The sequence below is a fragment of the Equus caballus genome, chromosome 4, assembly GCF_041296265.1.
Source record: "Equus caballus isolate H_3958 breed thoroughbred chromosome 4, TB-T2T, whole genome shotgun sequence".
NCBI classification, from domain to species: domain Eukaryota; kingdom Metazoa; phylum Chordata; class Mammalia; order Perissodactyla; family Equidae; genus Equus; species Equus caballus.
In genome coordinates this window covers 65530148-65551401 of record NC_091687.1, presented here as the reverse complement: position 1 = coordinate 65551401, position 21254 = coordinate 65530148, and the positions used below count along the sequence as shown (strand labels likewise).

The window sequence follows — 21254 nt, the reverse complement described above, 5'->3', positions numbered from 1 at the left end:
TAACAGAGAAGCAGAAGGACGTCTGACACAGAAGAAGAGAGGTGATGTGATGCCAGAAGCAGAGGTTGAAGTGATGCGCCTTGAAGATGGAGGAAGGAGCCACAAGTCATGGAATGTGGGTGGCTCCTAGAAGCTGAAAAAGCAAAGAAACAGATTCTCCCCAGGCACCTTCTGAAAGAACTAGCCCTGCCAACAACTTGACTTCAGCCCCGTGGAACTGATTTCACACTTTGGTCCTCCAGAACAGCGAGGTAACAAATCCACGTTGTTTTAAGCCATTAAGTTGCGGTAATTTGTTACAGCAGCTGCAGGAAACTAATACACATGGGGAGAGACATAACCAAGGAGGAACAAAGGATGGCAAGATTCTCTTGGTTGCCTCTGTATCCTGCGTGCCCAGCACCTAGTCAGTGCTCTGTAAACACGTGCCGAGTACTGGAGTGACCCTCACAGAAGCTAGGTAACTCACACAAGGTCACACAACTTAGAAGCGCCAGAGCCAGCTCTCAAACCCAGGCTGCTGGCTCCAAATGCTCTATCTTGCTCTTTCTTCCATTTTATGCTTCTTTCCACTGCCCAGGAACCTCCATGGCTTCCTGGGGACCATGGGACAGAGTCCAGACCTCCCAAGTGACCCCCCTGGGCTCCCGAAGGCACATGGGTGGCCGCGAGCCATGGTGAGAGCAGGAATGATGTTCCTGCTGCGTAGGGTACAGCAGGGCCTCTCCTGGGTCATGGGACTTCCACCAGAGCGCCATCCATCAGCTGCAGGAGCCCAGCTCCGATGCTTTGTGCCCATTTCCCACAGATCTCATCACCAGAGGAGACTTCAATCACGCTCACACTTAGGGAATGTGCTCATTGTTCCTTTCATGTGTCCCTTTGTGGCACAAAGCATTACAGAGTTTAAAAGGTCAGTTTAAAAGCATGTTCTTGCCTTTGAGTGAAAACTATTATGAAAAACAATGTCAAAAAAAGATAAATCAGGGATTCAAAACATTTTTTCAAAATGCGATTGTGCAGATAACCCAGAGACGTGTGTCAAAGTGTGCACCTAATAAATCCATGGGAGCCAGGCTGTAGACACTCAGCTTGCTTGCTATGTCTGAGGCCTCCACTTGCCACCCAAGCTCTTTTTCCTGCCCCCACAGGAGACGCAAGGGACAGGGCACTGCGGGTGTTGGGGGGGACATGGCACCAGGACTCAACCCCTGGACTGAATTTTGGCTGGTGCAAGGAGCCACTCAGAGACTTGAGCTCTTGCCCCTGCTCCCCACATTCTGTATGACCGTGGGCAAGTCACTTACCCTCTGTGGGCATCAGATGTCTCACCTGCACCTTGGGGGAAGCCTGAGCATGCCTACTTACCGAGGGACATGAGCAGGTGCCGGGGCTATGAGAGGACTGAAGTACCCAGGTCACACTATTCTCGAAGATTCTCTACGGCTTCTGCATCCCAGCACTCAGAATATCCCACTAGGTCTGAACATAAAGACAGAGACAAGGAGATGCTCCTTCCTGTATGTTTGGTACTAGAAACCTGGCTAAATTAGTTATGGATTACAAAAGAAAGGTGTCCCATGACGGGCTGGCCAAGTGGCGTAGCAGTTAAGTTTGCATGCTCTGCTTTGGCAGCCCAGGGATCACCAGTTCAGATCCAGGGCACGGACCTATACACTGCTTATCAAGCTGTGCTGTGGCAGGCATCCCACATATAAAATAGGGGAAGATGGGCACGGATGTTAGCTCAGGGCCAATCTTCCTCAGCAAAAAGAGGAGAATTGGCAGTGGATGTTAGGTCAGGGCTAATCTTCCTCAAAAAAAAAAAGAAAGGTGTCCCGTGAGAAGAAAGATATTTATCACTTACTATACATTCTATTTGATGAAAACTCAGAATCCAGCATGAATGGAGTCCTACTCATATAGCACAAGAATCCAGAAGATGAGGAGTTAACATAAAATTTTCCCAAGCCAGTGCTACCCCAGCACACCTATCAGAAGCGAAGTAAAATGCTCTGGAGGGGCAGTTCAACAAAGCAGGTCACACCAGATTCCCTGGGGGAGAGAAAGATTTTTCTAAAGCCCCACTGGAAAATATGCTCAGAACAAAAAACTATTAAATATATGAGAAAATGATGTACCATAAATGAAAGCCAGCTGACACAACAAATAGGACTCCCAAGAACTTGAGATAAGAGAACAACAATCTAAAAGAGTCTGTAATTAGAGTGGAGAAAGTTTTAAAAGGAATGGAAATCATAAGGAAAGAGACACTTGAGAAAAGAATGGGCAGCTTTGAAAAGTAAATACAGTCATAGAAATAAAAAACTTATGGGCACGTAATGATGGTGATAGATAATAACATAGCAAATCTATTTTTTAAAAATCCATGAGTCAGCAACTGGAAGAATGAGGAATGGAGGGAGGGAAAGGGCAGGCGTGGATCATAGGAAGTTCTTCTCTATAGAACACCATCAACCAATAAATGTAAAAAACATGATAAAACGATAAAAACTAGAAAATTACCATTTTATAAACTCCTGCTATGGTAAAAGATCATCAACAGACGCTAAGACCACTGGTTGAAATGTGTTTGACGCACAGGATACTCATATAATCTGAAAGTTACAGATTCTATATTAATTGCAAAAGGGAAAGTTATCTTTAGGATGATGGAGAGATTGCCAGAAACCACCTTAAGAGAGGGATACAACTGAGCATCACCGAAAATAAACTGACATTCTGTGCTCCTGATGTGGCCTAATGGGAAGGACATAACAACACGCATGCATTGTTCTTGCCAGAAAATGTTCAGCATAAATCTAGTAATGAAACAGACATATTTAGAATGTGGTCGCTGTGTGAGACAACCAGATGGCACTCATCATGAAAAACTAAAAATGGAGGGGAAATCGTTTGAGATTAAAAGAAACTGGAGACATGGCAACAAAATATGACTGAACTTTGACTGGATGCTGGATTGAAAAGACTAAAGCCTAAAAGAAGATTTTGGAGGAAGTCGGTCATGGGCTTTATGTTAGCTGATGCTATGGAATCAGTGTGAAATGTCTCAGGTGTGATAATGGTACTGTGGTTATCTAGGAGAATGTTCTTGTCCTTAGGACATGCAAGCTGAAATATTTAGGGGTGAAATGCCACGATATCTGAATTCACTTTCAAATGGATCGTCAAAAATGTGTGTGTTACAAATGCATATAATATATATGGGGAGGGGAGAAGAGAAGAGAAAGAAAGAGAGAGAAAAAAAACAAGGGCAATAAAATCTTAGAATTGCTGAATGTAGGTGAAGGTTATATAGGTGTTCACTGTACTGTTCAACTTTTCTACAGGTTAGAACATTTTTAAAGTTGGGGGAAAAAACTTCCAGTAAGCTTAAACAGGTGACCAAATACAGTGAAGAGATAAATGACTAGAAGTTATCAGATGCCATTACCCAGAATGCAACTTAATCAGAAGAGAGACAAAATATATGAAAGAGCAAATAAGAGACATAGAAGAGAAAAAATTTAAGTTTGATATATATCTAAAAGGAGTTCCAGAAGGAAAGAATAAAGAGAATGTGAGAAAGGAAATTAGTGAAAGATAATTGCTAAGAACTTACCAGACGTGAATCCTCGCAGAAACATACTAAGCCTCACACGGTACATGCGAGAATAAATGCAGATCTGGATATGTCATATGGAAACTACCAGCATGCCAAAGACAAGGAGAAAAATCTTAGAGAAAAGGTAGATGAGCTATAAACAACAATTACTTTAACAAAAGACATCTTTAACATTCAAAATATTAAAGGTAAGGACAAAATGAAGACATTTTCAGACAAACACTAAAAAAGTTTACCATCGAAGCCCTTCACTGAATGAACTACTAAAAGACTTCCTCCAGGAAGCAGGAAACTGAACCCAGAAGGAAAGAGGAGGATGAGAGCAACGGTGGGAAAAGAAATCCGTAAACATTTAGATAAACCTAAACGAGAGCCGACAATAAAAATATTAACAATAGCAACTAATCTGGGAGTAGCTAAAAACAAAGAGGTAATCCTAGACAATAACAAACAGAGAACATGGGAAGGGGAAATGATCACAGTGAAAGCTCTCTAAAAATCTAAATTCCTCGCATTTTTTGAGGGGGTAGAGAGATTGATGAAACTTAAACTTTAAGTCAATTATGATCAAAAATTTAGGAGTAACCACTGAAACAGTAAAAACATCATGGCTAACTTCCAAATCAGAAAGCAGAAGAAGGAAAAATATACATATCAGTTAATTCCTAAGAAAGCGCCACTGCGGAAAACAGTTTGGCAGTTCCTCAGAAATCTAAACATAGAATTACCAAACGACGCTGCAACTCCACTCCTAGGTCTATATCCAAAAGAACTGAAAACAGGGACACATGTTCAAGTCAGCTCTATTCCCAATAGCCAAAATGTGGCAGCCACCCAAATGTCCACCAATGGAGGAGCGGATAAACAAAATGCTATCTATTCATACGATGGATTATTTTTATACTGTAAAAAGGAATGAAGTACTGATACGTGTTACAACATGGGTGAACCTCGAAAACACTACGCTGAGTAAAAAAGCCAGAGACAACAAATCACACATTACATGATTCTATTTACGTGAACTATCATAGGTTGGTGACTGCCAGGGGCCAGGGGCTGGGAGGAATGGGGAGAAACTGCTTAACAGGAAGATATTTTACTCTGAAGAGAAGAAAACGTTTTAGAACTTGAGGTGGCGGTTACACAACATTGTGAATGTACTAAATGCCACTGAATTGTTCACTTTAAAATTGTTAATTGAAAAAAAGAAAGGAAGAGGGGGCAGCCCCATGGCCTAGTGGTTAAGTTTGGCACAATCCACTTCGGTGGGGCCAGAGTTTGTTCCCAGGTGCAAACCTACACCACTCACCAGCAGCCATGCTGTGGCAGCGATCCCCATACAAAATAGTGGATGACTGGCACAGATGTTAGCTCAGGGCAAATCTTCCTCAGCAAAAAAGAAAACAAAAGGAAAGAAAAGGAAGAACAAATAAAAGTGTGGCAAACTGAAAGCATAAAATATAACAGCATGAATGAATTCAAAAAATATAGCAGGATGAATGAATTCAAGTATATCAGTAATTACAATAAAGGTGAACAAATTAAAGTTACCAGTAAAAGACAGAGGCACTCAAATTGATTTTTTAAATTAGCTATATGCTGTTTCACAAGATATATAACACAAAAGGTGAACAGTAAAGCATAGGAAAAAAATATGTCACTTGCTTGCCAACCATTTAAAGCTAATGTACTAAATACTATCAGATAAAAACAGACTTTGGAATAAAAAGTATTATTAGTGATAAACCTACTTGTTATGGAAAAACAAAAGGAACAATTCAATAGGAAAATTGAGCCATCATGAACCTCTATTAAGTGGAGTTAATAACAGTCCTACCTCAAAAGATCATGGTGAAAATTAATCGAGTTAATATATCAAGTACTGAGAATAGTACCCAACACACAGTAACCATTACAGGTTAGCTGAGAGGATGATTAACGAGGCTAGCATAACCTTGATTCCAAAAACCTAACACTTGTAAATATAAGTGCAAAAATGTGAAATAAGATAATAGAAAACTGCATCAGCCATGAGTTTGAAGAAAACTGTGGCTAAGCAAGGATGCAAGAATATTTTAATACTGAAGAATCTAATAATATAATTCACACCAACAGAGCGAAGAAATGCAAAATAATCTCAATAGATGTAGAAAAATCATTTGATAAAAATAAACTCACATATACTCAAAAATAAAAACTTAGCAAGCTCAACAGACGGAAAGGGTTTTGCTTTACTTGATATATATATATATATATATATATATATATATTTGAACCCCACAGAACATCCTAACACTGAAGCATGAAAAGCATCCCTACTGGAGGCAGCAGCCAGACGAGGATGTCCAGTATCTCACAAGATTCAAATTTATACTACAAATTGTATAGTAACACACCAGATTCATATTTATCCTAGAATTACACTAGAGCACTGGAACAAGACAGGTGAAATTGACAACCCCGGGGCCAGAGTCCAGGTTTCCTGATGCAGGTTCAGCACTCGTTACTATTCTGCTTCAAACAGAACATCCTTTTGGAATGAACGAGAAGAGAGAGTAACGAAGCAGAGAGTTGTTCAGTTGTCAGTGGACACATAGGAACTGGAGAGAGAAGCCACAGGACCAGCCTGTGCCAGAAAAGATTGGCATCACCTGACAACAAACTAATAAAACTTCCCTTTGGCCAGATTCATCTTTAGGAGGCTGCAAGGATCATGACATCCAGCGATTCTGGGCTTCAGCTCTTCAGACCCACACCATCCCCACCCGCAGGCACTTCTCAGTGTGTGTGTGCATGAAGCAAGCACTTAGAGGTGCCCTCTGGGGGTGGCTGTGTTGTGTTCGGTTCCTGCCTTCCCAGCAGTAACTCTGAACAGCACTTGTGTTTAAAGGCTCTCGTTGAGGACTGATCTTCGGAAGGAAGCCTCAGTGAGGCGGATCCCTGAGGGCAAGCTGACTTAAAAAGACATTTTTAAAAAATCGAAGTCCTCCATAGAAGAAAAGACTGTTTGCTTTCACTTTCCTACCCTCCATTTCTCTGTGGCTTCCTACAGAGGCTCAGGCCAAGCTCCCCACACAAAGACAAGGTACAGACTCGCAGCGGGTCAGACTTGGAAGATGCTCAGGGGTCACCTGGCATAAGCTCTGGTTTTACAGATGAGGAAACTGAGCTCTGGCAGAGAAAGGGAACTCCTCAGGCGTCTTCACCTCCCAGGTGCTCAGCCTGTTGGGATTCGGGTCCCATCTCAGGAAGCACTTCTCCACCCCGGGCCACCAGATTGGCAAGCATTTTTAAAATTAATCCGTAAAGAACAAGAGGTCCCATTAAGGCTGAGTTATCAAGAAGTCATCATGTGCACCAACCACTGCGACGTGTAGTGACTTTAACAGATCTCAGTTTTAACACTCTGCAGTTGCCAGTTCTTGGACTGCTGACCTTCAGCACATAAAAAGAATCTTTTTTTGTTCCTCTCTCTTTTCTTTTCTCTTAAGGATGTGGAAAAGCTGACTAGAATTGCCCGGTCTGACATTTCCTGTGAGAAAGCACTCTGTTTGGAAAGCAATCTGCCTTAACAATTCAACCCAAATAGATTATCTTCCTGACACTAGTAAAAAACCTTAATTGGGAATTGGGCTGCATACCCAAGTCTCTCTCATCCGGGTCCACAATGACGAAGATTGGACAAAGATAGGGATCGCCCGGTGAGGACAGATTTGGCGGGGGCAGGGGGAGGCACTGATAGCCCTGCATCCTCCTGGAAAAGCCATCGGCTCTGCCTGTCTGGGTGGAGAGAACACACGTTGTACTCCAACCTCCTGAACCATTGTTCTTTGGGGGTGATAATTTCTCAGCTTAACTATCTTTCCGTATGCGTGCCTCCCCAAGGGCTCTGGCACACACCCTTGACGAGAAGTGTGAGGAGCCAGAGCAAGATCTGAAAGTCAGTCCAACGTTTCTCCTTCCTTGAGTCAGGCTGGATCAGGCACATTCCAGGAACAGGGAAGAAATTTACTCTGGTCACCAAGACATCAGACTAGGAGAGTTCCTTCAAGGACATACAATTCGCAAAACAAAACCGTACCAGATGCAACCTTCCCTTATATTACTCTCCCAATCTCCCAATTTGGCACAAAGCCTTGCCATACAGCTGGTGTTTAATGGATGCTCCCTCTGGAAGCTGAGGAGTACTCAGAGTTCACCCAGATACAGCTCGTCCATCTGGAGAGGCTGGGAAAGCCAATCCAGACCATCTAGTCTAATTAAGTAGCCCTGTCAGGGGAAGGGGAAGGGCGCAGAGTTTCTGCCAAGGTCCCCTGGGTCATAGGCAAAGCCAGAAATAGAATTTTAGGCTCCAGACTCTCATCTTGGTTCATTTCCATCTATCCCATGCTGGACGTTGGAGGCACCAATTGCGTTTTCTTAAGACCCAAGATGCCTTAGGACAGGCTGGTTGCTCTTCCCTTAAGGGGCACAAGCTAGCAGGGCTTTGAGGCTCTCTGAAGTCCCATCTCCTGCTCTTGTCACAGGCTGCAGTTTCCCGGGTGTGGCTGAGCTCAGCTCCACAAGGTGACTGATGCCAAGAGGGAGGTGCTGCTCAACAGGCAGTAAAAAGCTGGGTAGAGATGATGTTACTCCCCAGAAAGAAAAATATCCTATTGAAGGGAAAGCAGTCTCTAGGGAACACCTCTCTGGCACATGGTCAATCCACTGAGTAACCCTTCACTCACCTGAGCTGTGCAGTTCACCAAGCACAATGTTGCTAGCCCATGATCTTCCTTCCTCTTGGTCTTGCCTCCTCCCCTCTGTCCACTGGCAAGCGGCTGCATGGCTCAGCCAAGCCCAACCATCCCGAGATGCTAGATGAGACCAATGACTAGGGTCAGAGCTAGAGACGTGACATGGTACCCGGCCTAACCCATGAGGACTCCCCGGTATGAGCCCCAGACTGCAAACCCAGCAGGGGGCATCACTAAGGCTGTGCTGATTAGGGCTCCTGGCATTAGACTGAGGATCCAGTGGGATGAATCTACCCAAGACAAAGAATCCCCCTGGCCCTGCCCTCCCCGAGGCTGGTGTGAGAGCCCAGGATGGAAAGGATTGACTTGGCCCCGTCTCGAGGAGTCTACAGTCACCCTTGGAGTTATAAAAGGGAAGGCCTACACAAAGACATTACATCAGAGTTGTCACCGGTTTCCATAGAGGACTGGAAAGCCGTGAGGAGATGTTTACTTAGCTGCTAGGAGAAGCTGCTGTTTGGCACCATTGCTGCCCTTTACTGTCCTAATAAAGGCCCAGAGATCCAGGGAAGGACCTGCCCCAACGGCAGAGGCCAGCTCTCTCCGAGTCCCATTAAACATTAAATCCACTTAGGTTCTGTTTGGTTAAATATGCCAAAGGGCAGCTTGAAACAACTGCTGGGATGAAATATTTCCATTTTGAACTCACACAACATTCCCCTGCGTAAGCACTAACAAAAGAGCCACGAGCAGCAAGTCTGAAACCACATTGTCAGGGTCCGAGGTTAACTTCATTACCGACTTGAAAATAAAGAAATTTGGATTCACTCACTTTCAGAAAAGGTGAGGAGGCTTACCTTGAATACTACTTAGTTCTGGAGCTCCTGTCTTTCCCCAAGTGTCCCTGGGCAAACGGTCCCTTTTTCTACTTTACCAAGCACTTGCAAAAGCATGCTTTTTAATTTCACTCTCACAAAAGGGCTGCGTGGGAGGCGGCATGGGACTTCTTAGCCCTATTTTCACAAATGAGGACACTGAGGCTTAGAAAACTGGAAATTGTCCAACACAAAACCAGTACGTGACATACAGGTCCATGGTGAAATGAGGAAAAAGAGCAACATAAAGTGAATCTTTCACAAGGCTTAATTTGTTCCCTAAGGTTGGACTTTTATTTCAAGATTGTATCTATATTTAAATTTTATGAAATTATTTTAATGTTCTCACTTAGCCAGGAAAATAATAATAATAATAACAACAACCTGAATAGGGTCTGATTTGCCATGAAGTTAACGGGGCTTAAGCTTCAGGGACCCTCGCTGGCACAGGCCCCTTCCAAGAGGACCTAGCAATGTGTTGGCATGGTCTTCTATTTTTGTAAAATTTGAAAAAATGAGAAACTTTTATATTCTTTGTCTTAAAGGGGCCGCCCAAACTGTGTAAGTTTCAGGCCCACAAAGTCTGGATCTGAACCTGGAGTTGGTCCCCCCGGGGTTTTGGTTTTTGATTTTGTTTTTATTTTGCTGACCCATGAGTTGCCAGTGACCCACTGTACCAGGGGGATGACCCAACGTCTCCTCTGACCCAGAGACCCTGGCACTGTCTTGCCCAAGTCCCTACAGAGAAAGGCCCGGCAAAGACTGGCTCCTGGAGCTCCTCTTTCTTCTATCCCACATTGCCCCATCACAAAAAAGGAATCTCTAGGAAATTCTGACCAACTCCAAAAGCAGAGAGGAATGATTGTTTCCTGGACATTTCTTATTAAAAAGAGAAAGAAACATGTTGCTTTAAGCCCAGGTTAGCTTTGCAAACTTTGAGCATTATACCACTCACACACAAAAAAACACAGAGCTGTGGAATTTCCATGGGTGAGCCAGCCCCAACTCAGGACAAGCACACCCTGGCTAAAATTAGATGTGTCCCTGTGCCAGATAGGCGGCCTCCCCGTGCCTCTCCTGGGAGCCATTTTCACTTGAAATGGGGTGTGAGGGTCCTTGGGTACCAACCAGAGTGGGGGACCCCTCCCTCCCCACTCCTCCAGAGGTACCACTTCTGCCCCTAATGAGGGTTCCCAGCTATTCAGCACAGATGGCTCATGGATGAGGGGCCTGGCAGGTGGGGGTATTCAGTGGGGAGCTGGGAAGTGGCTGAGAACAGCTGCTCAAAGATGGGGAATCTATGCTGGAACTTTCCATGAGCCCCAAAGCAGGAGAGCAGAGGGCCCACCTCAGAAAGAAGTCAGGAAGTGGGAAATTAGAATTGTAGCCCAGGGCAAGTATTCCCTCCCAGATCCTTAAGAGGTAAAAATATTTCATGTGAGTTTGTAAGAGAGGGAAAAAAAAATCAAAGCAGCACAATCTCTTTTCTCCTTAATAGTGAAACTTCTGCAGAAGCGGAATGAAGCCCTTTGGCAAGGCTCTGTCTTCCCTGGTTTCTAGGGATCTGAATCCAAACACCCAGGCACGAGACGGAGAGCACAGGCCTTCCGGAGCCCTGGAGTGCTCACTTCTCCAGGCTGCGCCCTTCTGCCACAGTCACCTGTCCCCAGCGGGGCAGACATGCAAGGGCCTATAGACTGCAGCCCCTTCTGGATTGCGTGGGCAAGAAACAGACCCAGCAAAGTGGCCAACAGGAAGAGCTTTGACCAAAAGCATCTGGAGCTTTTTCCAGAACAAATATAAGAACCATGTGAAGCAGCTGGACCCATGTCAGGCAGTCTCCTGTTGGAAATGTCACATTGAGCCTCATGATGTGGGTGTAATCAAAAGATTGGGGGTTTCGAGTCTTTTCAACAAATGGTGCTGGGAAAACTGGAAAGCCACATGTAAAAGAATGAAAATTGACCATTCTTTTTCACCATTCACCAAAATAAACTCAAAATGGATCAAAGACCTAAAGGTGAGACCTGAAACCATAAGGCTTCTGAAAGAAAACGTAGGCAGTACACTCTTTGACATCAGTATTAAAAGGATCTTTTCGGACACCATGCCTTCTCAGAGAAGGGAAACAATAGAAAGAATAAACAAATGGGACTTCATCAGATTAAAGAGCTTCTTCAAGGCAAATGAAAACAGGATTGAAACAAAACAACAACCCACTAACTGGGAAAAAATATTTGCAAGTCATATATCTGACAAAGGCTTAATATCCTTAATATATAAAGAACTCTCACAACTCAATCACAAAACATCAAACAACCCAATCAAAAAATGGGCTGGAGACATGAACAGACATTTCTCCAAAGAAGATATACTGATGGCCAATAGGCACATGAAAAGATGCTCATCATCGCTGATCATCAGGGAAATGCAAATCAAAACTACTCTAAGATATCACCTTACACCCATTAGAATGACAAAACTATCTAAAACTAATAGCAACAAATGTTGGAGAGGTTGTGGAGAAAAAGGAACCCTCATACACTGCTGGTGGGAATGCAAACTGGTGCAGCCACTATGGAAACAGTATGGAGATTCCTCAAAAAACTAAAAATAGAACTACCATACGATCCAGCCATCCCACTACTGGGTATTTATCCAAAGAGCCTGAAGTCAGCAATCCCAAAAGTCCTGTGCACCCCAATGTTTATTTTTATTTTTTTTTTTTTAAAGATTTTTTTTTTTTTTTAAAGATTTTTATTTTTTCCTTTTTCTCCCCAAAGCCCCCTGGTACATAGTTGTGTATTCTTCGTTGTGGGTTCTTCTAGTTGTGGCATGTGGGACGCTGCCTCAGCGTGGTCCGATGAGCAGTGCCATGTCCGCGCCCAGGATTCGAACTAACGAAACACTGGGCCGCCTGCAGTGGAGCGCGTGAACTTAACCACTCGGCCACGGGGCCAGCCCCGCACCCCAATGTTTATTGCAGCACTGTTTACAACAGCCAAGACGTGGAAGCAACCTAAGTGCCCATCAACAGACTAATGGATAAAGAAGATGTGGTACATATATACAATGGAATACTACTCAGCTGCAAAACAGAACAAAATCATTCCATTTGCAATAACATGGATGGACCTTGAGAGAATTATGTTAAGTGAAATAAGCCAGCAAGAGAAAGATAATCTGTGTATGACTCCACTCATATGAGGAATTTAAAACTATGGACCAAGAACAGTTTAGTGGATACCAGGGGAAAGGTGGGGTGGGGGGTGGGCACAAAGGGTGAAGTGGTGCACCTACAACATGACTGACAAACATTAATGTACAATTGAAATTTCACAAGATTGTAACCTATCAATAACTCAATAAAAAAAAAAAAAAAAAAAAGAAGAGATTCCCACCAAAAAAAAAAAGATTGGGGGTTTCGAGACAACATCCAGAGAGTCGAGAGAGGGCAAGAGAGGGACGACACAGCCAGCCTCAACCGCCAGGCTGTGGGGGTGTGGATTCCAGTCTCAGCAGCGCTGGTGTAGGAGGATGGATCTGGTGAGGGAGGATAGGAATCTGCTTTGCAGTGGCCACCAGGATACCCCTGGAAGAGGCAGCTTTCTGTGCATCTGGAAAACATGTGTAAGCTATCGTTTCTGTAACAGCCACCCATTCCTTGGAGGTTAAAGGGCTTGAGGAGGCCCATCCATAACAAGGATGGGGCTACCACACTCCACCCCGAGCTGTGCTGGGTGTTTCCTTGGTGCTTGTGTTTTATACTGCCACCTCACCCAGATTCCAGCATTTCGTGACACTCTATGACCTTGTTACACTTCTTTACGATCTTTACTGAAAGACGAAAGATGGATTCTATTGACTATTCGCTTTTCCTTTTTGTTCCATGTGTATTTTCCCTTTCTATTTTGAAAAATGTTGAACTTACAGGAAGATTGAAAGAATAATACAATGAACATCAGTATGTACACCCTTCATTTATAGGGACAAATTGTTAACATTTTGCCATATTTGCCTTCCCTCTCTCTTTCTCTCTTTTTCTCTCCAAACACAGATATACCCACAAATACACACATTTTTTTTTTTTCTGCTGATCCATCTGAAAGCAAGTTGCAGCTACCACAAACCATCATCCCTAAAAGCTTCAGCTTGGATCTCCTGAGAACAAGGACAGCTCCTGCAAAACCCATGCGGGGTTTATTTGTATGACAACACTCTTCAAAACCAACATTCTCCTTTAAGCTCTCCCAGATCCTTGCATCTGGTAAGTGCACTCTTCTGGAGTTATTTTCTTTAAAAAGAAGGATAACAGATCAGTCATAATGTCTTTATTAAATATTAAATGGGCCAGATCCACTTTCGGTTTTTATCTAAAATGGATACTTTCAACTTCTCTTTTCTCCTTTTAATACACTCCTAGGAGTGTAGTGGACTTAAGGATGCCTGCTCGCCTGCATCTAGGCTAGAAAGTGACTTGAGGAAGCTGACAGGGGCTGGGGCGGGAGGGACTCTGGGCTGTAGAAGTCTGTGTGGATGGATTTTCTTGGCAGTTCCTGGCATCGGTTCCTAGACACTTGTCAAATGCCCTTATAAGTTCATCGGCCCTCTACACAGTAGCTTCTGGAACGTGAATACTCAATATGTCACTGCTCCATAAGGTGGTGAATGTGAAATAAGGGAGTTGGCTCTAAGCCGTGCAAAAGAGCCTCCAGTCTCAGAGGGTGCCAGAGTACTTGTTCTTGGTTTCTATCAGTGACTTTTTTAGTTTGCTTGATTGTCTTTTTGTCTCATTCAAAAGAAATCTTATCTGAAGGGTGAAAGGCTGAACAAAGTGACCCTGGGACCAAAGGAAGCAACATCATCAATTATAGGAACACCATCTGCCTCTCATGGACTTCCCATTTCTCTTTACTCCTTCACAGAAGCTCATGAAGCCCTGGGCCAGGGCAGAAGCTGTGAGGTGGAGGACCACAGCCACGTGGGCCCAGGCAAGGGCAGCTCATGGTGCCAGCCCACTGCCCAGGCCTGGACCCCAGAGAACTCTGGAAGAGAAAAGCAGGGCGTACATCTATGTCAACCTCCAGAGCTTTAAAATGGACCAGCCTCACCTTGGCTTCAGTGCAAAGGGGAAGAAATGCCTATGGAAGGCAATTCAATCCACAAATGCTCCCCGGAGGGCCTACTATGTGCCTGGCCCCTTGGTACAGACTCGCCCTGAGTCCCAGGCACCCAGGCCATGCTCTGATCTTCACTTCCCTCAGCCACAGCCCACACAATGGATGTGAACATTTCTCTTTGACCATCATAACCTTCACGATCTGGCTCTAACCTTACTTCCCATCACTTTCTCACAAAATTTCCATTTATTCAGGAATACATCCACTCTTTTAAGAAATGGGGTGTTCATCTAACCAAATGGTAGAAAAGAAAGTATTTATTAAAGTAACCATTGTGGGCCAAATATTTCATATACATTATTTCACTTATTCTTCATAACAATGCCATAAAAGGTGGCTATATCATCCCATTTTTTAGATGAAGAAATTAAGCTGCAAAGAGATTTAAAAAAAAAAAAAACACTGTGCCCCAGGTCACCCTGTTTATAAGGGGCAGATCTGTTCAATCCTAAATCTCAGGCCCTTTCAACCTCCCCAGGCTGAGAGTTACTAAACATGTTAAAGATCGACAGCCGCGTTTCAAAGTCTCTGAATACAATAAAATGCAGTGTTTCCCTAATAGCAGTCCTCAATAACTTCACAAAGCTTTGCTTAATTGGAATAAATTTCAAATAACTCAAAAACTCTGCCGAACAGAAGTGGCTCTTTCACTGGGGATTTAAAAGGTACTTTAGAAACTTGTAATGCCCGGGGCCATCATTATGGACATCCATTATCATCTTCGACTGTGGCAGAAACTGAATCTGGCTGCTGTCAGCGCTGCCTGCTCCCGACCCCACCCAGCACACACTTCCTGCCTCCTCAGTTTCTGCGAATGATCAGTCTCTCCTCTCAGCTGCCGCGCCCAGCCCTCAGCTTACAAACACGCTCACAGCTCTTCTGTCCTGGGAAAAGGACCCTGTTCCCTAACGCTCTACCCTCGTGAGCTGCCATCCTGTCCCCATGCTTCCCTTCACCTCTAACTTTCTACAAAGCTCCATCCTCTGTGTATGTCCTCGCCCCACCACCATTCCTCAACCCAGTACAGTTGACCTCCTGCTACCAGAACCCTACTGAATGTGCTCTCTCCAAAGCCACTCCTGTCACCAGACTTAGTGACCTTCCTCAACCCCCCAAGAGTCAAAGCTGCCAACCTCCTGCTTCCTAGAGACCCTCTCTTACCTCACCTCTCCCCCACCCCAGTCCTTCTTCTGCTCTGACCACTCCTTTTCTTTCCCACCAAACATGTGGCTCTCCCACTACAGGATTCTGACCTGGGTGCCTTTATCATGCGCCCTTGGCAATGTCCACCCCTCTGAGGACTTCAGCTTTTGGGCCCATGCCAGCACCTCCCAAATGCCTCTCTCCCAACCTCTCCCCCAACATTTCCCAGGATCTGCATGTCTACCCCACGCCTCACCGTAGAATCAAAAGCTCTAGCGGATGTGTCTAGGAACAGACTCCTCATCCATGTCCTGATGCAGCCAGTGCCTCCCGCTGCAGGTCCCCTACCTCTGCTATCACATTCCCAGCCTCCTGGTCCTCCAGGCCCACAACCTCCCTGCACACCCAGTCCTGGGTCCTCCTCTCAGAGCCCCTGTTCCTCATCCCTCTGGTACAGTCAGGTCATCCTGGTCAGTCCTGCAGCAACCCTGGACCAATCTTCCTGAAGCACAGTTCCAACTCGTTAAAAAATAACAACTGCATCACCAAAAATGTGAGAGACCTTTCTACGTGTCTCTCTTGCGCTCTAGCCCATCTCTCAAGGCACAGTCCAGTCCTCCAGTCTCCCCAGCCCCTCGTCCCCGCACACGCTCTGCATTCCAGATACACCAGCTTGACCTCCTCTTTGCCTATGCTCACATTGGTGGGGATGCTTCCACTCCCCGAATTACCAGACTGGCCCTCTACATCCTTGCCAATGTCAGCTCCCCAAGAGCCCTTCTTCCCCAGACAGGGGCCAGAGGACAGTGGTTAAGGCTGAGGACCCTCGAGCCAGACTGCTCGCATGAACTCAGGCTGGTTGGTCGTTCTGTGCTTCAGTTTCCCCACCTGTGAAATGGAGCCCATAACCCTCCTGGTGTTGCTGTCAGGATCAAATGAGGTAACACATCTGAAGCTCTTGCAACGGACCCGTCTTGCAGGGAGGACTCAGTAAACACCAGCAGCTTAACTATCCCTGAAAGAATCCAGACTCCAGCTCCATGGCACTCTGCTCTTGTCCCCTCATCACTCTTGTGTTTTTTTGTTTTTTTAATCCTGCAGAACAGTCATGTGTATGGATGTCTCAGTTTCTTTGGGCAGGACCCTCATCTTCAACATCTCTCTCCCCAGCACTATTTGAACGAGCAAGAGGAACTCCATAAATGTTTTGTTGAACTGAATAAAACTAAATAACATGTATTTCGATTGAGATCAAAAACTGTTTATTGGGAAAAGGCTCCGCTTCTCAGGGACCCATGGCCGTGAAACCGGCCTCAACAGGAAATGGAAGGAATCCCATGGCTTTAGTAACTTCTTGTGGAATGAGCAGAGAAAACAAAATAGAATTTTCTGGAATGAGGCACACACACGGAATCCAGCTATACAGGAAACCGCCCTGGCAGGTCATCTTTGTGATTTGAAGAACTCTGCCCAAAATGCCCCTGACAGAACTCAGCATCAAAGGCCATCTTTCCAAGGTGGGGGCACTAGCCCGCGTGAGTCAGAGCACCAGTTCATCCTACGGCCGCCATTTGGGAAAACCAGCTGGGGAACCAGGAGGGAAGGCCCACTCCAGCAGGACGGGATGGGATTCGGCAGGAGAAAGATTTCAGCTCTCTCTACCCCAGCCCCTAAGGTAGCCAAGGTAGCCAGCCTATCAGAGTTTTACTCAGAGTGGGAACAAGGAGACCCATCCACTCCCTAAGTCACTGCCCCTCCCTAATCCTTAGGGAAGCTTAGGCTGTTTCTCCATGAGCCACCCTAAGTGCACATCATCCAAAAATGTCTGCAAATGCAGCAGAACCCAATGCAGGCCCCAGAAAAAAAGGGCTGAGGAAGAGTAAGGCAGCTACTTTAGTCTTTAGGAATGAGACCCCAGGGACACCAGCAAACTTTTTCCTAAAACATCTTAGGCCTGGAGGAAGATGACGGAAGAGAGAAGAGTATGTCCAGGCACAGCAGTGAGGCCCTTAGCTGGCCCCCAAGAGGGCTATTCCAACCTCGCTCAGCCTTCAAGGCCCAGCCCAGGAACAGCCCCCTCCTCTAAGATCCTACAGCACCTCAATGGCCACCATTCAATGCTGCCTCCTATTTTTAGGTGACGTCTCCTATTTGCTAAATCACTAATCCCACTCCTCTGTGTGCTCCTTGAGTGAAGGGAAGACCTCACACTTCACTTCCCCCTGCCCCAACGCAAAGCCAATAATCCAGCGCCAGCTCCATCCAATAAGTGTGGAACAATTCTGAGCAGAACTGAAGGAGGTAGGGTCACAGACAACGCGCCCTCATACTCAGGCAGCCGACAGGCCAGCAGGAGAAACAAGGCAGCCCGTCAGCTCTCTCTATTGTGACATGTGCTGTGAGAGGAATGAGAAGGGGACCACGTCCAGACACGGGAGCAGGGAAGAGATGGGGAAAGACTTCCTAAAGCAAGCAACAGTCAAGATGACTTAAAAACAGGACAGCACAGTTGTGATGGGTTGGTGGGTTGGTGGATTGGATGGAGGACTGGTCGCTTGGATGATTAGTTGGTTAAATAAATATACTAATAATGAAGGAGTGAATGAATGAATGCCAACAAGTGAAGTTGAAGGTAAAGTTTGGATTGTTCCAATTCTATTAAAGATTATCACTTCAAGCTTCATGACACTATCCTAAACAGATCAGCGTAATTTTCCCTTCCATTCTCCTTATTAAGTACAGTCTCTCATTTGCTCAATATTTACTGCCAGGTCCAGGAATATAGCTAGAAAGAAAGAAAGAAGGCCCACTCCAGCCCTCAAGGAGTTTTCATGGAAGTAAAGATAAGTCCTCGCTATATTGAGGGTTATCCATTATACTGAGGAGCAGAAGAGAAGCACCAGACTCTAGAGACCAGGCCAGGATTAGGGTGAGACGTGCAAGGTGCGCAGGGTGCAAAATTTAAGGAGGCACTCGCTCTCAGGTTCATACGGGCACCTACGCTACACTTGAACCACCTTGAGAGTGAGTGCCTCCTTAAATTTTGCATCCTAGATGCCTCACTTGCTTCACTCTTAGCCTGTCCCTGTCATTGACCTCTACATGGGCCTCTCTATGGGGTTCTGGTAGCCAGGATCTGCAGGAAGCTAGCTGGCAGACCAGCAGATAAAAGCATCTTGGAGTGAGGAAAAAAAGAACCACCCAGGAAAGAAGACTCTCCATACACCTCCCCCGCTCCCTGACACTCTTCTCCAAAAAATTATCCCTGAGCCTTAACAGCCTCATTCCGTCTAGCAGCAGCTGCTTCCCCTGCATGGGACATCTTCCCAGCCTGCATGCCATGGACTTGGGCCTAGGGCAGAGCTGGCAAGACCCAGGTGTGGTCAGAAGGAGGATCTCAGAGCTGGAAGTCTGATGTCCAGAGATGGACAAAATGAGATCATTCACCCTTTCAGGGAGAGGTGTGGACACTCTCTCACCTCTTTAGCCATACTTTCTTGATCTCAAAGGAAATCTGAGTCATGGGAAGTCTCTTTCCCCTGGGAGATGCGTTGGATCAAAGACTCGGAAACCCTGGCACTGAAGGTATCCAGCAGCTATAATTACCACACAGGGCAGGGGTATCGACTCATTCCTGGAGGTCTCCACGTGGCCTGTAATGTGCACTGGAGCCATTTCTCATGTTTAATCTCCTGCACAAGCTAGGAAGAGGCCAGCATTCAGCAGGAGCGAGAAGTGGCATTCCGCCATGGACTGGCAGCGTACATGTAGGGTAAATGTGGGTAAGAAGCGGGAGGAGAACCAGCTGAGCACAGGGCGCCGACGGCGGGTGTGGAAGGCAGCTGCACCCGCCACAGAAGAGAGGTCCCTGGAGGCAGTTATGAAGGTGAAGCTGGACCAGCGCAGGAGCCCCAGGCAGGCCACATGTCCACACGGGGCTTCTGGCACACAGGACAGCAACTGTGTGTTGTTTCACGAGTCAGCTAATTTTGAACCTCTCTAGTCTGACATAAAGTCCAAATCATGTGCACAGACAAATTAAAATGGAAATTCTCCCCATTACTCGTCCCAGGAGGTGCAGACGCTGTCAGGCTTGGGATGCTGGGATATGGGGAACAGTCAATAAACCGCAAGCGCCACATCCTCTCCAAACCCCGCCAGGCCCCAGATGGCATTATTCACTCCCTCTCAGGACGCAGCCAGGCATCTGTGTGCCTCCTGGCCTCCGCTCCTGATCCCAGGAGGGGCTGGGGACCCAGGAGGGATTGGGATTCACTCAACTCTCTCCCCTGAGGGCATCCTCCATGGTAGGGGCCTGGCGAGTGTCTGCTGAGCAAAATCCCACAAGGCCAGTCAAGGTCCCTGGGGTCCTGAAGATTGATGAAGATGTGCTGCCACCTGCTGCCCATTCTCCTGCAAAGGCCAAAGATCTGAAGAGGCACCCCCAATGTCAGAGCTGCTGGATCCCTGGCATTGACTATTTACTGGCTGTAACACAGAGGCAAGGACACCAATGCTTTGGAGCCATGGCTGTGTCCAGGCTGTAGAGACCTTGCCGAATAAGGCAGGTTAGTCACAGCCACTCCTCGCCCAAAGTGACTGGTTCAGCATGAAGTCTCTCCAAGCCCAGGGCCCTCCTGCCCTGTCATCAGCGCCCCCTAACTGCTCCCCGATCTTTCACTCCTCTGGGAGGGCCACAATTTAGCACCCAATTTCCTGCAGCCTCAAGGCAGGCCCTGGGCTTCGGAGGCAGGGAGGCGTCTCATCCTTCCACATCCCCAGAGCCTAATCTGGGCACCGAGGGGGCTCAAGAGACACCTCCCATCTGATTGATACCACAGGACATTACCCAGCCAGGAAGCCAGTGACGAGTTAACAGGGCGCTCTTGCAACGAGGGCTGTGGGTGTCATGATGGGAGGGGCTGGCTGTGGGCCTCTATCGGGCTTCATTCCAGTCTCCCCGTCTGGGGTCTGCATCCTCACCTGTAAACGATCCCTGCTTGGCCTGCCCCATTAGAGCATGCTACGCACCAGAGGCGATGTCCATGAGCAGGCTTTGCAGCTTGTCTATTTTTACTTTAACACTGGGAGCTGGTGACTGTAAAAGAAGCCATGAGAACTGATGTGGAAGACACTGGTGACCTGCCTGGATGCCCTTGACTGGGCACACCCATCCCAGCTGCTGTCCATGTTGGCTGCTAAGGGCTCACAGCTGCACCTTCTCCAAAGAATTGCCCTTTACCAAACTCGCCCCAGAGGTGGCACACCGCCCGCCCAACCCCAGGATGGGCAACCCATAGCCAATGACTGACAGGAAAAGAAAAGCCCACTCCCGGCTTTAAGGTGGGACCAGCTCTGGAACAAGTCACACTCTCGTCTCGCTGCAGGATTAGACTGAGATCACACATCCTTGCTGAGACGTTTCTCTGCCCCGTCCTGCTCCCCTCACTGCCCCTCTCCTGAGAGCACCCCCCCAATAAATGACAAGCACATGACCCTCCATCTCAGGCTGCACTTACAGGGCACTGCTTCCCACACCTTGGTCTGCAGCTCATCACCTGAGGGCTGGTTAAAGACCCTGTTGGGCTTCACCCCCAAAGTTCCGATTGAGTCGGGTAGACAAGTTGTGTTTCTAACAAGTACCCAGGTGATGCAGATGCTGCCGGTCCAGGGATCATGGTTTCAGAGCCACTGC

General features: G+C 46.4%; 1 protein-coding gene and 1 long non-coding RNA gene across 5 annotated transcripts in view; one reads left to right on the top strand and one right to left on the bottom strand.

Annotated features, from left to right (window-relative positions):
* LOC138923794 (uncharacterized) overlaps nt 1-15039 on the top strand; it is a 28076-nt gene extending 13037 nt beyond the window's left edge. The window contains exons 2-3 of the long non-coding RNA XR_011437918.1: nt 13294-13503; nt 14162-15039. This is a non-coding gene — a long non-coding RNA (uncharacterized lncRNA). The remainder of the gene's footprint in view (nt 1-13293; nt 13504-14161) is intronic.
* The window catches only part of MINDY4 (MINDY lysine 48 deubiquitinase 4), a 113789-nt gene that overhangs the window by 61606 nt on the left and 30929 nt on the right, over nt 1-21254 (bottom strand). The gene's annotated exons all lie outside the window — the stretch shown is intronic.